The 14,575-nt window shown below is 36.1% G+C and overlaps 1 long non-coding RNA gene across 1 annotated transcript; it reads left to right on the top strand.

Moving 5' to 3' along the window:
* The first annotated feature begins 169 nt into the window (after nt 1–169).
* LOC126816740 (uncharacterized) lies at nt 170–3,003 on the top strand. Its single transcript, XR_007678553.2, has 3 exons — nt 170–443; nt 903–971; nt 1,841–3,003. It is a non-coding gene; the product is annotated as an uncharacterized LOC126816740 (long non-coding RNA).
* Nucleotides 3,004–14,575: the final 11,572 nt, after the last annotated feature.

Here is a 14,575-nt window from a genome sequence, read left to right as displayed (position 1 = left end):
TGTTCTTGTTGTTTCTGTTGAGCTTCGATATCAAATCATTCTACAAAAAAGCAATTTTGAACATAACGTGATAAAGAAAACCCCAGCATCAAAAAGGTTCAAGGGCTTTCCAAGACATCAGAGTATAAGCAACATTGGCAATCTCTGCGCAGTTTGTTTCACTCTGCACTGTAAGCCTTTTCTGTAATTTTTACAGACTTGTTTCTGTAAAACGCCTACAGCGCAGGTCTGTTATCCTGATAACAGACACGAGTCTGTTAATATTTAAGAAATACAGAATTTCGTCCGTAAATATGACATACGGGTGTTTAAATTAAAGTGACGTCATCGGTCTTCCTGGGCGCCATTACTGCGAAGACCGTTAGTTAGCGGCAAAGAGGAATCCCTCAACATCGAGCACAATAGTTGAACACTACAGTCAATACCAAACATTGCAGTTTTAGGTAAGTATACAGTAGGGACACATCTTTGTTTGACATAGATTGATTCTTAGCATTCGTAAAAATGTACGGTAACTGATTTATGAAATAGTAGGAATAGACTCTTCTACTTCTACTTCTAGACAAATGGACATACATGATACTCACATACACTGTCACAGTGTTAGTGTTAGCACAGAGTAAAAATACACTCTGGTGTTAGTGCTAGGCCTAATATTTTTTCGCATTGTTTTTGGAGGCTTCAGTTCTAGTTGAGGCTACTCGGATGACATAATAATAACATTGATATAGAAAAAAAATATATGAACTATGAAGGGCTAACATTTCTGGGCTTCATTAAGTTCATAGTCTCAGGTTTGTAGGCTAGGCCTACCACTGAAAACCATTATTAAGAATTTATTGAATTGTCAATGCATTGTCTGGATAATGATCTTTAATTTTTTATTTTACTAATTTTTTTAGGCACAGCTTATTGCATCCTTGAGTGCCATCCCTGTCATCTATAGAGTGGGCTACCCAGCCTTTCTCTGGGTTAGTGAAATTTTTTCAAAGGTAGGCCCTACTGCACAGGTGAATCCTATTTTAGTCTGCTTTTAGATTTACCTGTCATAGGTGCAGAGTGGCCACTGGTTAGTCCAAAAATCTGATCAGAAACCCAAGATGCGGTAACGATAGAAGAAAGCATGGGTTTTAACCCGGAAAGCAATGGGTGTTACGTTAGTTACAGCTACTACCAATATGAATTATGATCAGAAAAGTTCAACCTAACTTAAAGGAGCTAAATCTGTATTCTTTGGCCCCGAGAAATGAACACAATGGGTCGCAACGATAATAATCTATTATGAATGTCTATAAACTGATTTACATTCAGTCGTTTCTGTTTTTAGTGTAATTTGTAATCAGTTATGCTCGGCGAAATATGTCCAAATTGAATGGCAGTCTGGTTATTCCAGTATACACTGATAGTATGTGTGATATGTTTAGTCTCCTGGGGGGGTTGGATGGCTGAATGGTTAGCACGTGCGCGCTGTACCATAAAGTCTGTCATTGAGTCAACTGGCGTGGTTTCGAATCCCCGGCTGTACGTGGCAAGGAGTAGGGTCGCCTGTCCAACCTCGTGGGTTTTTCTCCGGGTCCTCCGGTTTCCTCCCACTGCTAAAGACCCCTACGCGCAAGCGAATTATTGAAATAAAATTAAAACCATATGTTAGTCCTGAAATGACCTAGTTTGTGTCGAGTGGACGTTAAACCCCATTTCTCTCTCTCTCTCTTTAGTCTCCTGTTTGTGGACATGAAACTTCATTTTCTCGCACATTTAGCTCCCTTTTCCTTAATTAAAATGTGTTCTTTTGAAATGGATGTCATAAGAAACAACCTGATTGAGAATATTTGTTTTGCAGGTGCATTTTTGAAATTAACCCAGATAACGCACAGAAATCATGAAAAAGAGGAAGACTCGAGTGTGCCAAAAAGTATATAACTAATCACTAAACTGTCAAACTTTAAATGGATGAAGTACAGTTACAACAATAGCAACAATATACCGGTACTGTGAGAAGGTATACGACGGTATAGATGCCACATTTTGGTTCAAGGTGCTTTAAATTCTGGGCCACGGTTTGGTTAACATGGTACAGATATTTTAACTGTCCATTTTCATCCGATGCAGAATACTCCCCTGTAGTTCATGTGACAAGAAGGAGAAAAGATGGCTTTCGGCAATGAAACATGTGTCCCGCTGAAAGTACATTCCCCTCCGGCGAACCACAAATCACGGATATAGGAACATTTTGAATCAAAAACGTCAGATGGAAAAGCAGTGGCTAGGGAGCTGGAAACACGTCCAAGAAGAAATACTGTGATATGTATCGTTGCAACCTATGATGCAATAATGTTCATGCATGCAAACTTTAGGGATAGGCCTATTGAGTTTATGGTTAGTTTTTATACACCAGCACATAGTGTGTATAAAATAGGTGATAAGGGACCGAGCCACAACCCTTTTATGAGTGATACTTTGTAAATGAGACTTTAAACGCACTGCAAGAAATCTTTTTAATGAATCTTCTTAATTAAACTTGATCTTCTTATTGTACTTTTGATAAGATGTCCGTTTACTTTAATGGAAAAATCTTTTGGTCATTTAATTTGTCCATCAACAATTTGGTACATTTGTAAAATTATCCTCAGTTCATTTTGTCTCTAAATATGCGGCCGTGTTGCATAAACATTAAAATTGTGTAACTCTCATCTACACATTTCATTTTGGGACTGGTTCATTAACTTTGTCAGTAGTCCAGTTCCATCTAAATTTTTATCTATGAGACTGAATCAATTTATGCCATTCTCACTAAGGAATGTACATGCTTAGGCAGAGTTATTGTGCAAAATTTAATGATATACATTTTCAAACAGAGATTAAGCTAATCATTGAAACAAGCTGTACATTTAAGGTGGAATAATAGGAATTCTGCATTGATGCTGTTCTTGTTTTAAAGTCATGATACTTTTGGGGTTCAATAATTGTTAGATTTTAAATTGTTCATTTAAACATTTAGAATGCAAATTCATTTATTCCAAAAATTTGAATGATTTCATTATTTCATGTTTTACTGTTATAATTTACTTTCATGTTGTTGATGTTTTAAATAATAGATTTGAGGTAAATATTACAACACCTTGGTTAAGATTTTAGAAAAAGATTTGAGGATAATTCTATTGTAACACACTGATTATATATTTGTAGAATAGATTCAGAATGTTGTTGTTCTACTATAAAAAAATTCATTTGAATATTATAATGTAAATGTTACATGTACAAGAATATGAATGGATAATTTCATTATTGTTAAATTTATATTTTGTTGCTACCCATTATTTGATACATCCATGGAAATTTTCACATACATTTTTTAATTGCTGGGAATTTTTGTTTGCTTGTCTTGTGAGAACTTGATAAATATTTTGGAGAGTTATTTCCCTTGTTAATAGGGCAACAAATTCTCTTTTTTGTCCCCCGCCTTTCGAAGAAAGCAGGGGACTATTAAAATGGGTTCGTCCGTCTGTCTGTCTGTCTGTCTGTCTGTCCGTCCCACTTTTTGGGACACAATAACTCTCTTCCTAATTGAGCTAGAATGTTCAAACTTGGTGTATGTGTTTATTAGGTCAATGCCTTGATGGAGTTCGAAGATGAGCATTTTCCGCTTAGGGTAAGCAGAGATAAGCAATTTGATTGGTTGATGCTTTGGGACACGATAACTCTCTTCCTAATTGGGCTAGAATGTTCAAACTTGGTGTATGTGTTGATTAGGTCAATGCCTTGATGGAGTTCGAAGATGAGCATTTTCCGCTTAGGGTAAGCAGAGATAAGCAATTTGATTGGTTGATGCTTTGGGACACGATAACTTTTAATTGAGCTAGAATGTTCAAACTTGGTGTATGTGTTTATTAGGTCAATGCCTTGATGGAGTTCGAAGATGAGCATTTTCCGCTTAGGGTAAGCAGAGATAAGCAATTTGATTGGTTGATACTTTGGGGCACGATAACTCTCTTCCTAATTGAGCTAGAATGTTCAAACTTGGTGTATGTGTTGATTAGGTCAATGCCTTGATGGAGTTCGAAGATGAGCATTTTCCGCTTAGGGTAAGCAGAGATAAGCAATTTTATTGGTTGATGCTTTGGGACACGATAACTTTAGTTCTAATTAAGTGAGATTGATGAAACTTGGTGTATAGATTTATTATATGAATACCTTAACTAAGTTCGATAATGAACATTTTTTGCTGAGGGTAAGCAGAGTGATAAGCAATTTGATTGGTAGAAACTTTGGAACACAATAACTCTCCTTCTAATTGAGGTAGAATGTTCAAACTTGGCATAGGTGTCTATTAGGTGAATGTTTAAACTTGATGTATATGTAGATGTTCATTAGGTGAATGTCTTGACTGAGTTCAATAATTAACATTTCGAGCTGAAGCTAAGCAGAGCTAATCGATTTCATTTGTCGATGGTTTGGGACAACATAATCTTGATTCTATCTGATAGAGAGTGATGAAACTTAGTGAAAAAAATAAATGTGCGATTAATTAATATGTGTCATCTATTTATTTTGCAATTTCGGCGGGGGACATCAGCCTCACTGTTGGCTTGTTTTTTTTAAAGTCGTCACTATTCCATGTACAAATGTTCATTATTATTAATGAAGAATTATTAAAGGAGCTTTGTTTTTGTTGAAATATACCACCAAACTGCTTGACAGCCAAAGAATATGTTAGCTCTCTAAACATTCTCCATATTGTAATATCAAATCTGCTCTTGATCCAATGTGTTAAAAATATGAATTTGTGGTTGACAGGTTTTTTTTTTTTAAGGCAGTTGTTAGCTTTACTTACTGACAGTAATCTCCAATTTCCAGTATTTTCAGGTCTTTTATTATATCTTAAACTATCATGTAAAAGCATTTTTGAGGAATTAATTGTATCTTATATTGTTTTGAATAATTAAATTCTGTTTTAAATCTTAAGTAAATGTCTTTTTGATGCTTATCATACCATAAGTTTTTTACAGCTGTAAAACATTTTCCGTAAAATTTACGAACAAATGGCTGGCAGCTAGGTTGCCAATCTTTGGACGTAATTTTTACGACATGTTCGTAAAAATATATTTACGGTGTGTCGTAATTTTTACGTACATTGGTTGGCAACCTAGCTGCCAGCCATTTGTCCGTAAATTTACGGAAAAAGTTTTACAGTGTGATGTGCATCTTCAGCTAAAAGGGGTACCGACGACGATTGACGCAAAACTGATTGAGGTACAACATATTGCCCCAACATGTCGAATGATTTCCAACCCACGTGATCCAAAACATCCCTATCACATACGCCCTTAGCTCTTAAGTTAATAGCGCATCCACTCCGAATGCTGTGCGGCGTTTCACCCGCCCATAAACCTATGGCTGATAAACCTCGTTTTAGTCGATTGTTCATGCAGGACGATGTGGCTGGTACATTCTTTGTCAACGTCTCCCCTAACCCAGTGGGTCTGAAAAGGTAGCCATCATGCAAATCAACACCCAGCTTGGCAGATTGTTCCAAATAACACTCAAGTTCCTTAACCGGACAAAATTCCCTAGAGCTTAAACACGGAATGACAAGTCTTCTTGGGGTATGAGTTATTGCTTTTCCTTCGGACATGTGCACAACAAAGATCATATGTAACGGCCCGACACATCCTGACAATCTTTCACAAAAACAAAGGAGGTGCTTTCCTTTTACACAAAAGAGATTTTGCCTGTTCCACACGCACGGCAACCAAATGACCTTTTATCGAGAGAGATGCCATCGGGTTTCAAAACCTAAACGAATGTTCCAATCTGTACCTCTTCCATGATCGCGAAAAATAGCACGCAGGTGACCAACTAAAGAGTCTACGGACAGTTGCACACAACCGACCTACTTTTCTGACTTTCTGGACAATCATCTTTATGGACCTTGGTCTTTCCATTCCTGTCCTTAAAAACAAGAAACTGCCGTATGGCAAAAGGGGCGACTTCATCTAATGTCCTAGCAGGTTTTAACGAAGCTAGGAAGTCAATAAGTTCATTTTTCAGCTTTTGTTTTTGTTTAGAATATTTTGAAGTTTGTAAGTAGCTATCTAATTCTCTTATTCGATTATTTACCTCATCGACATTAATCTTTAACTAAAAAAAAATAATAACTCCAAATGAACTTCAATACAATATACAGACTTTCGATAAAACTCTGAGAACTCGTAAAAACATTATAAAAACGCGTGGGAAGCACGTACCAACCACCGTTCTAGTAATATGCAGTTCCCGGATGGGGGGGGGGGTCTACAAAAACAACTTGAGATATATAAAACATCAGATGTTCCACAAATTGGTTAAGTATGCTGTACCTTGATATACTAGTATACTACTCGAATAAAACAGATACAAGCTAAGCTTTGAGTGTAACACCATATTGCTCCACTAAAACAATGAATAAATTTAGTCATAAAAGTTTAGAAGACTCTTAACATACATTTGAAAAATATGCCAATTATACGTCGATTCTGACAATTTTGCTAACAAACTTACGATAGGAAAATATATTTGTGCCTAAAATGCCAAATAGTCAAACACATAACACTTTTGGACAAATTTTCGATTACAAAATACCCTGTGGAATAAAATGCCAAATTATAGGCCAACTGTGGAACAAATATACTTAAAAATTAATGAATTAATGACAGGTAACCTGTGCGAAACCGTACAGATAAAAATTAAATGTCCCTTACGAGCTGTAACTGTCAACTGCTTTTCGAAAATATTGCCAATTACAATTAGGATTAAGAACCAAACCGTGTTACTTACATGCTGATTAACTGACACCGACAAAACTCTTGAGACCTGTAATATGCCAGTAACAGGTTGACACTGTCCATACCTTTGATATGTAAATGCGTCACACGTGTAGCCGTAGGCCTAGCCAAGTGAAGTAGGCCTAGATGTTTTTCGATCCAAATTTCGTCGATATGGTATAAAGTTATGCGGTATGTTACTGTATTGGCAAAGTGTCGGATTCGACATATCGGTACGGTACTATATTATTATGGTAATTGGTATTGTCAGTTTCATTCAATATAGGATTATATGACATTGGATCGTTAATGTTCGCTAATGCTTGTGTTTTACAGAAACATTTTGACGACACCCAAAAGGAGTTGGGACGACTAGATGGAACCAAGCCACTAAAATATAACGCAGTTCCTAATGTTTTCGACCATAGTGTGCCTATAAAAGTACGACCGCGAATTCGAAAAACATCGAACACACCCACACTTCCCACTCCGATCAATCGTACGCTAGTACACGAAGGGAACAGAGAAGCGACAACTTGGATGAAAATGAAAAAATACTGTTCGCAGCTGAAGAAGGTTAGTAGGACTGAAACGTTTATATTTTGATTAAATAAAACCAGAGCAAGGAACAGTGTCTAGTTGTTCGAATGTTACGATAAACCGAGTTACCATGTACACATGAAGACGTGCAGGTAACAGAACCCTTTACATATGGAATTTGAAATAAGAGTACTCGGTAGGCCGTAGCGCCGCTGGCCGTGCAAAATTTCCCTCATAGCACACTGCATGGCGTATGCCCATCTTCATTAGTCCAGTTGTTGCAGAAAAGTAGGACGTTATTTTAAACCCCATTTCATTTCATTTCATTTCATTTCTCATGCCTATTCTTCTCGTTTGGGCTGTGACGAAAACCCGTGACATGCATAAACCTTGAACTAGGCTCGATATTACCCAACATTTATTATTACGGTATATATTGATTTAAATTTGTTTTATTTATTTTTGTTAATTTTCTGTTTTCAGAAGCACTTTTCTCTCAAGTACCCGAAGCCGAAACCGACCTGAAAGACAAACCACAAAATACGACTGCAAACAAATCTCCAAAGAAAAGAACGTCACGTAAAGAAACTCTTACACAGAAACTTCTCCGACAGAACAGTGTTTTACGGGACAAATTACGCGAATCTCTTCGTGAAAAGCGAAAAATGGCACGGGAAAGAGCGAATTTGAATAACAGACTCACAACAATTTTTTCTCTTGATCAACTGAAAAAGCTGAGCCAAACGTCGTTTCGTGGTTCTAAATGGTGTGAAGAGACATATCGAAAAGCATTTCAGTTGAGATTCACCTGTGGAACTACTGGGTATAAGGAACTTTTGCGCCAGTCTCAACCTTTGCCATCTTTGCGTTCACTAAGGCGCAAACTACAGGATGTGAAGATGGAACCAGGTGTACTATATGAAACTTTTGAACTACTGAAACTGAAAGTTGAATTATTTTCTGAGAAAGACCGAAACTGTGTACTAACTTTGGATGAAACTGCTCTGAAGGCAGGATATCAGTACGATAAATCAGGCAGTTGTTTTCGTGGCAGTGTTACCTTACCTGGACATTCCGATGTCGCCACACACAGCTTGGTGTTCATGTTGGGTGGTATTTCAAAAAGGTGGAAACAAGTTGTCGCTTACCACTTCACTGGTGATAGAGTAGATGGAACTACAATGAACCCTATCATCTTGGAAATAATTAAAAATGCGCGTGAAATCGGTTTACATGTCAGTTGTGTAACCAGTGACATGGGCAGTTCCAACAGAGCAATGCAGAAAGCATTCGGCATTGAAACTAGTGTCAAAAGCGATACACATAAATATCAAATAACACACCCTTGTGACCCGAACCGTTATTTGTACTTTATATTTGATGTCCCTCATCTAACGAAAAACATAAAGTGCGCATTGGTGAACGGCAAGGAGTTCACATTATCCGATGAAACTGTCGCAAAATACGGACTGAAGTCTAACATTGTCAGTCTTAATGACATAACGCAATTGGTGGAATTTCAGCTCAATGATGACTTGAAAATCACACCAAATCTGCAGACGGAGAAGCTGATGGGCTCTCATTTTGATAAAATGAAGGTTTCTACGGCACTGAACTTTTTTAGTAAATCAGTGGCGGCCGGTCTACGGTACCTTGTAGAATTTGCCGGTGGAAGCAACTGTCTTCTAACCACGGCTTGGTTTGTTGAATGGATGGACCATTGGTTTGATTTAATGTCAAGTCGTCACCCAGTTATGGCTCTAAGCCTCAATAACCAAGAGGCATACAACAGTGCTATCAATCATTTGCTTGAAACTATTACTATTTTCAAAGAATTAAAAGCTGGTAAAAACTGGAAACCATGGCAGACAGGTGTGATTTTATCAACGACAACAGATTTTGATCTTCAAGCAGATTATTTACAGAGAGGTCATACGTTCCTTCTCACGGGAAGGCTCACTCAGGATTGTCTTGAGAATTTGTTTGGATGCAATAGCTATAAAAATCCTACGCCCGATGCCTTAGAATTCAGACAAGCGCTCAAAACAGTGTCAGTTGCTCAGTATATGAAGTGCCCTAGCACCGACTCTTACTTGGAAGACGACAGGACCTTTTTGGCCGATTACATGCAACGTGATTTTCAAGAGCAACAAGAAGATGGGGAAGACCAGCTCAATATTTCGGGTGTACTGGAATTGGATTTGAACAAACAAGAGGAATCGGCATTGTTTCACTTAGCGGGATACTGTTTGTTCTCGGTCAGAAAACACGGCAGCGTCTGTGATAACTGTGTGTTAGACTTAGAGGATAAGAGTAAAGCTGTGAGTTCAGGACACATTGAAGCTTTAACGCGCTTGAAAGAGTTCATTCCTGGTACTCCACACCTAACTTACTGTTCAGACAAAGCCATGGAAATTATACAGACTGCGGAGGCTGTATTTCGTGCGAACGAGAAGAAACTGCATGGAAACAAGTTGGTGGACCGATTGCGCGAACTAACAGTGACAGCTTGCAGTGATGAAATAAAAACATGTCATGAAATCAGAGACAAGTTTCTCACGAAGTTCTTCACAGTTCGTCTGAGGATACATGCGAACAAGCTCAATTCAATTTTAAAGTCTGAAAAACAGAAGAAGAAAGAACTAGAAGAAACTGCAATGGCCAGCAAATCTGTCAAAATGAGGCAGATGGTAAAATCCCTGAAGTAGTTTAAGTCATTACATAATAGTGAGAGTTATTGATATTTTAGAGGTGTAAATTCTCTCTTCGGATATAACAGACTTCGAATGATTCTTCAATTCTTTAATATACCGGAACATAAATATACAGATATCGTCATACAGCACTGACAGGCCAGTTACTGCACTTAGTAAGGGATCCTAACTTGTACAAATTTTGTTATATTTAAGGAAAATCAGATAATATGAGATAAAAGTAAATGTTGTAATTAAAACTGACAAGATAGATGAACAATGCATAAATGATTAAACAATATAATAAATCAACCAAAACAATAGATGGGATTAACGTCGTTACCCAATGATGGCTTGAAAAGTGGTGACAGGTTAACGACTTACTAGCCAGTTGAGCTTAAAGGAGCTAAATCGCGAATATTTTGGACCTAGAAATTGGCACAAATGGGTCGCAACACATATAATAATGTAATATGAATTTATATAAACTGTTTTACATTCAATCGTGTCCATTTTACTGTGAATCGTCATCAGTTATGTTCGGTGAAATACGCCAGAAGTCTCAACCGCAAGTCAGTTTCTAGCGTCTGGTTATTCCAGTCTACACCTATATTATTTATTACGCATGCTCTCCAAATAAAAATATGATATCACCGTTTGACATGACTTGTGGAATGTGTCTAGCCTCATTATTTGAGCACCTTGTTACAAATGGCGCTGAAATGCATTATGGTACACGATTCGTGTACCAATGGTAAAATGTTTATTTTGTCTTAAATATTGGATATCAGAAGCTCATCTTTTCCAGGTAAGATGTCAACACCAACGCTGATTTAAATTGCAAAAAAATTCGTGTTTTCAAAGTCGAAGATTTTGGATGATATTGAGTTACGGACTTAGCTACTTTAAAGTGGTTAATTTAAGAAACAGTAATTATATTCACGATTGGAAGATTATCAATATGCTCCTGAATAAAAATTGTATACCAAAAACTATGTCAAATTTTTTTCGATGGAGAGAGAGAGATAGAGAGAACTAACGCATAGTAAGTGCAGAAGGACAGCATTACACGCAAAATAAAATCTACTTTCAATAATTCGCTTGTGCGTATGGGTCTTTAGCAGTTGGGGGAGGGGGGGGGGACTGGGGAACCCTGAGAAAATCCACGAGGTTGGGCAGGCGACCCTTGTTCTTTTCAAGTACAATCTTAAGATCGAAACAGCAAAACTTGACTCAATGGCAGACCTTATGAACTAAAGCGCACGCGTCAGACCACTCGACCACCCAACCCCCTGTATCCAAGTAAACACAAAAATGATTAAATCAGAACTACTATAATGACAAAGTTTCATAAAGAAATTGGGATGGACAGAGTCCGTTTCAATAGCTCTCACTTACATCCTTCGGCAGGGAATAATAACATACGATAAAAATTAAATATAAAATTAGTTTCTTTTTAGGAGGTAATCATTATTCGATTTGACCTGTATAGTCAAACCATATATTGGATTATTGCAGTATTTTTAAAGTAAATTTTTAAAAAAAAATCAAAAAAATCGGAGGAAACAAAATTGGGATGGACGGAACCCGTTTCAATATCCCTCCCTATCTTCGTTCGGCGCGGGATAATAACATACGATAATCTAAAGTCAATCGAAACGATTATATAATATATAGGCGTAAACACGGTGTATATATATATATATATATATATAAAATCATGACCTGATGACCTTAAATAATGTGTATAAATTTAAATTCAATCGGATATTAACTTAGCCTCTAGAGCGCCCACAAGATTTTTCAAAGTCATCATGGGCCGACGGACGGACGCGGACGACGACAATATACGACCACATTTCAAATAAAAATAAAAATTAGTTTCTAATTTCAAAGGTAATCATTATTCGATACTTCCGATTTAATCTGTAGTCATGGAGGTGTATATATATTGATATAATACACCTCTATGTCTGTAGTCAAACGATATTCTAGATTATTGAGGTATTTTCAATATTAAAAAAATAAAAAATAAATATTGTCAAAATAAAATTTACATAATGATTAATTGATTTATTGAAATTATTGTCTACCCTAACACTTGAGTGAAGATAAAAATACATTTGCGCGGATCTAAAACATATAAATAGGTCACAGACTGTACTGTGGCTCTATGTGCTGCGTAAGAATGGGTAACAAAATGGCGCCCATGACGTCAGTTGGCCAGACTCTCGATAATTATATAAGGCTCTGATTCGGACCGTTCGGGATGTTTCAACCGGGTAAACTCGGCAATGGAGTCGACTCGAGTGACGCGAGTAAACGACGAAAACAGAGTAAAAATACACAGAGTGGCGACTGGCACAATGCATCTTGGGAATTGTCTGTAATAAACACACACTGACAGTTCGCTCAACGACGTTACGATATCTATATCGATGAACTAAATCTCTTTAATTTCGTAGTTGTATCGTATTTTCGGTAACAAAACTACTGAGAATTATCACATACAATCATAATATGTTAGTTGTGTGTGTGTTTCGGGAATTTATAAAACATGATTCATATTTTTAAAACATGCATAAAGGGTGGTACGGCCCGAAATGAAGTGAGACTGAGACGAGAGACGGCATTTGTGACGGTTTACGAATTGGTCTATTTAAGGCCGTAAATTATTGTCGATTTTTAAGAGGTTTTATTAACTTTGAAACTATTCCACCAAATACTCGTTGTTTCCATTCCTAGATTTGAAATGTAATTTCAATACACCTTTAAATGGGCCATTTGAAAATGTCAAGGGCCACGCTCTTTTTTGGATAAGGCCTATTTTACTCAACATCAACATGATTTATTTTTTCTCCCAAAGAAAAATTCCTTTGTCGTCTAGAGTTTATTACTGTGTGCTTCTCTTATTTATGTTATGTTAATAAAGCAAGCTTTCATTAAAATATAGAATAATAATTTAAGAATATTAAAATTGAATTTCAAATAGGCATATATAACGTTTTCCAATAAACAGATTTGAGCCGTTGGTTGTTTTCCAAGATAAAATACCTTTGTGCTTTTATGATTTTTGTTCTATTAATTAATGTAGGCTTTCATTTTTTTAAAAATAACATGATTAAAGATATTAAAATTCTATTTTAAATAGGCCTATAACATTTTCCAATAAACATTATTTGAGTTGATTGGTTTCTCTTTTTACAAACAAGTATAAACCAAAAACAACTTGAGAATGAATATTTTGAATATTGCTCTGGGTGTCATGTAATGTTTTGACGGCCTTTATAGGCCCCCTAATACTATGAAATTGTCCATTTTACACTACTGCACAAGAATATATTAAATTATTATAAATCTGAAGTTTGCTCTAGATATCCATGCCATTAGGTTTGATCTGTGTTCAGAGTTACTTTTATTTTTGTGACTTTTTTGTCAACTTATTATTTAGAAATAGAAAATTTAATTTATACTGTGTACTATTAGCCTACGGAATTATCTGCCATACAAACTGAAGTTAACCATACATTATGTAAGATTAAGATAAAGAACTAGCCATTCTTGCTAGTTCGAAAGTAGATGATGTAAAATGAATAATTTGAAAATTTCATGCAATAATTTCAACCACCGTACTGGTTGATCGAAGCTAAGTCTCGGTCCTCCATATTTGATTAAATCAAAGTATCGCTGAACCATTCTAATCTATTTAATATCGGAGAAATCTGATGCCATCGAGAGTTGATTAAGGCCTGGATCAGTTAACTAATGTCTAATTAATACGTTAGAAAACATTTCAGGCCTAAAGAAAGACCTGCAAATAGGCAGATTTAGCTCTTGCATAATGCATGTTTAAGTTAACCATACAGCATACTATTACTAGATAATCACTGAGTAAATTAAAATTATTTTGAATTGATGAATGGTTTAAAATTAGTGATAGTGCCTCAGTAAATATTTTATTGGTCGGATTAAGGCCTACCAGTAAAAGGGCAAATGTGATTTTGAATAGCATAACAGTATTATTAGGCTTACTGTTTTATTAAAAGCTTATTGCAACTGAAAATAAAGCCAAATAATATCTTTGTTATGAAATTTGGGAAGGTATATAACATACCATAAACTTAACACTTAAATTGTTTACCACAAGTAATTGTAGGCCTACATAGAATCACATTTTTCGATACACAACCTTAGAACAAATTAGGCTAGTCCATTATCCTTTTGCTTGAATACAACAGATTCTTCAGAAAATATAGTTAGATCCCTCACACATGATTCTTTTTCAATTGCTGTTAATGACAACATATGAATCTAAATTTATTTTATTCGGTAGACTGTAGGCCTATTATTGTGTTTGTAGATTTTATTTGTTTTTACAAAAAATATAGAATGTAATTGTAAAAGGGACATGTGCAACTCTACAGACAGTAAAGCTTACTATTTAAAATTTGATCCTTTAAAAATCACAACTACATGTAATTCTAAAATTACGAAAATACTAGATAGCATGCGATAAAGAATGCAAGAAATGATTTGGTTTAC

Source organism: Patella vulgata, chromosome 3 (assembly GCF_932274485.2).
Source record: "Patella vulgata chromosome 3, xgPatVulg1.2, whole genome shotgun sequence".
In the NCBI taxonomy this organism is placed as follows: domain Eukaryota; kingdom Metazoa; phylum Mollusca; class Gastropoda; family Patellidae; genus Patella; species Patella vulgata.
The sequence above is the reverse complement of the archived record's forward strand: the minus strand, read 5'-3'. Positions and strand labels throughout refer to the sequence as shown.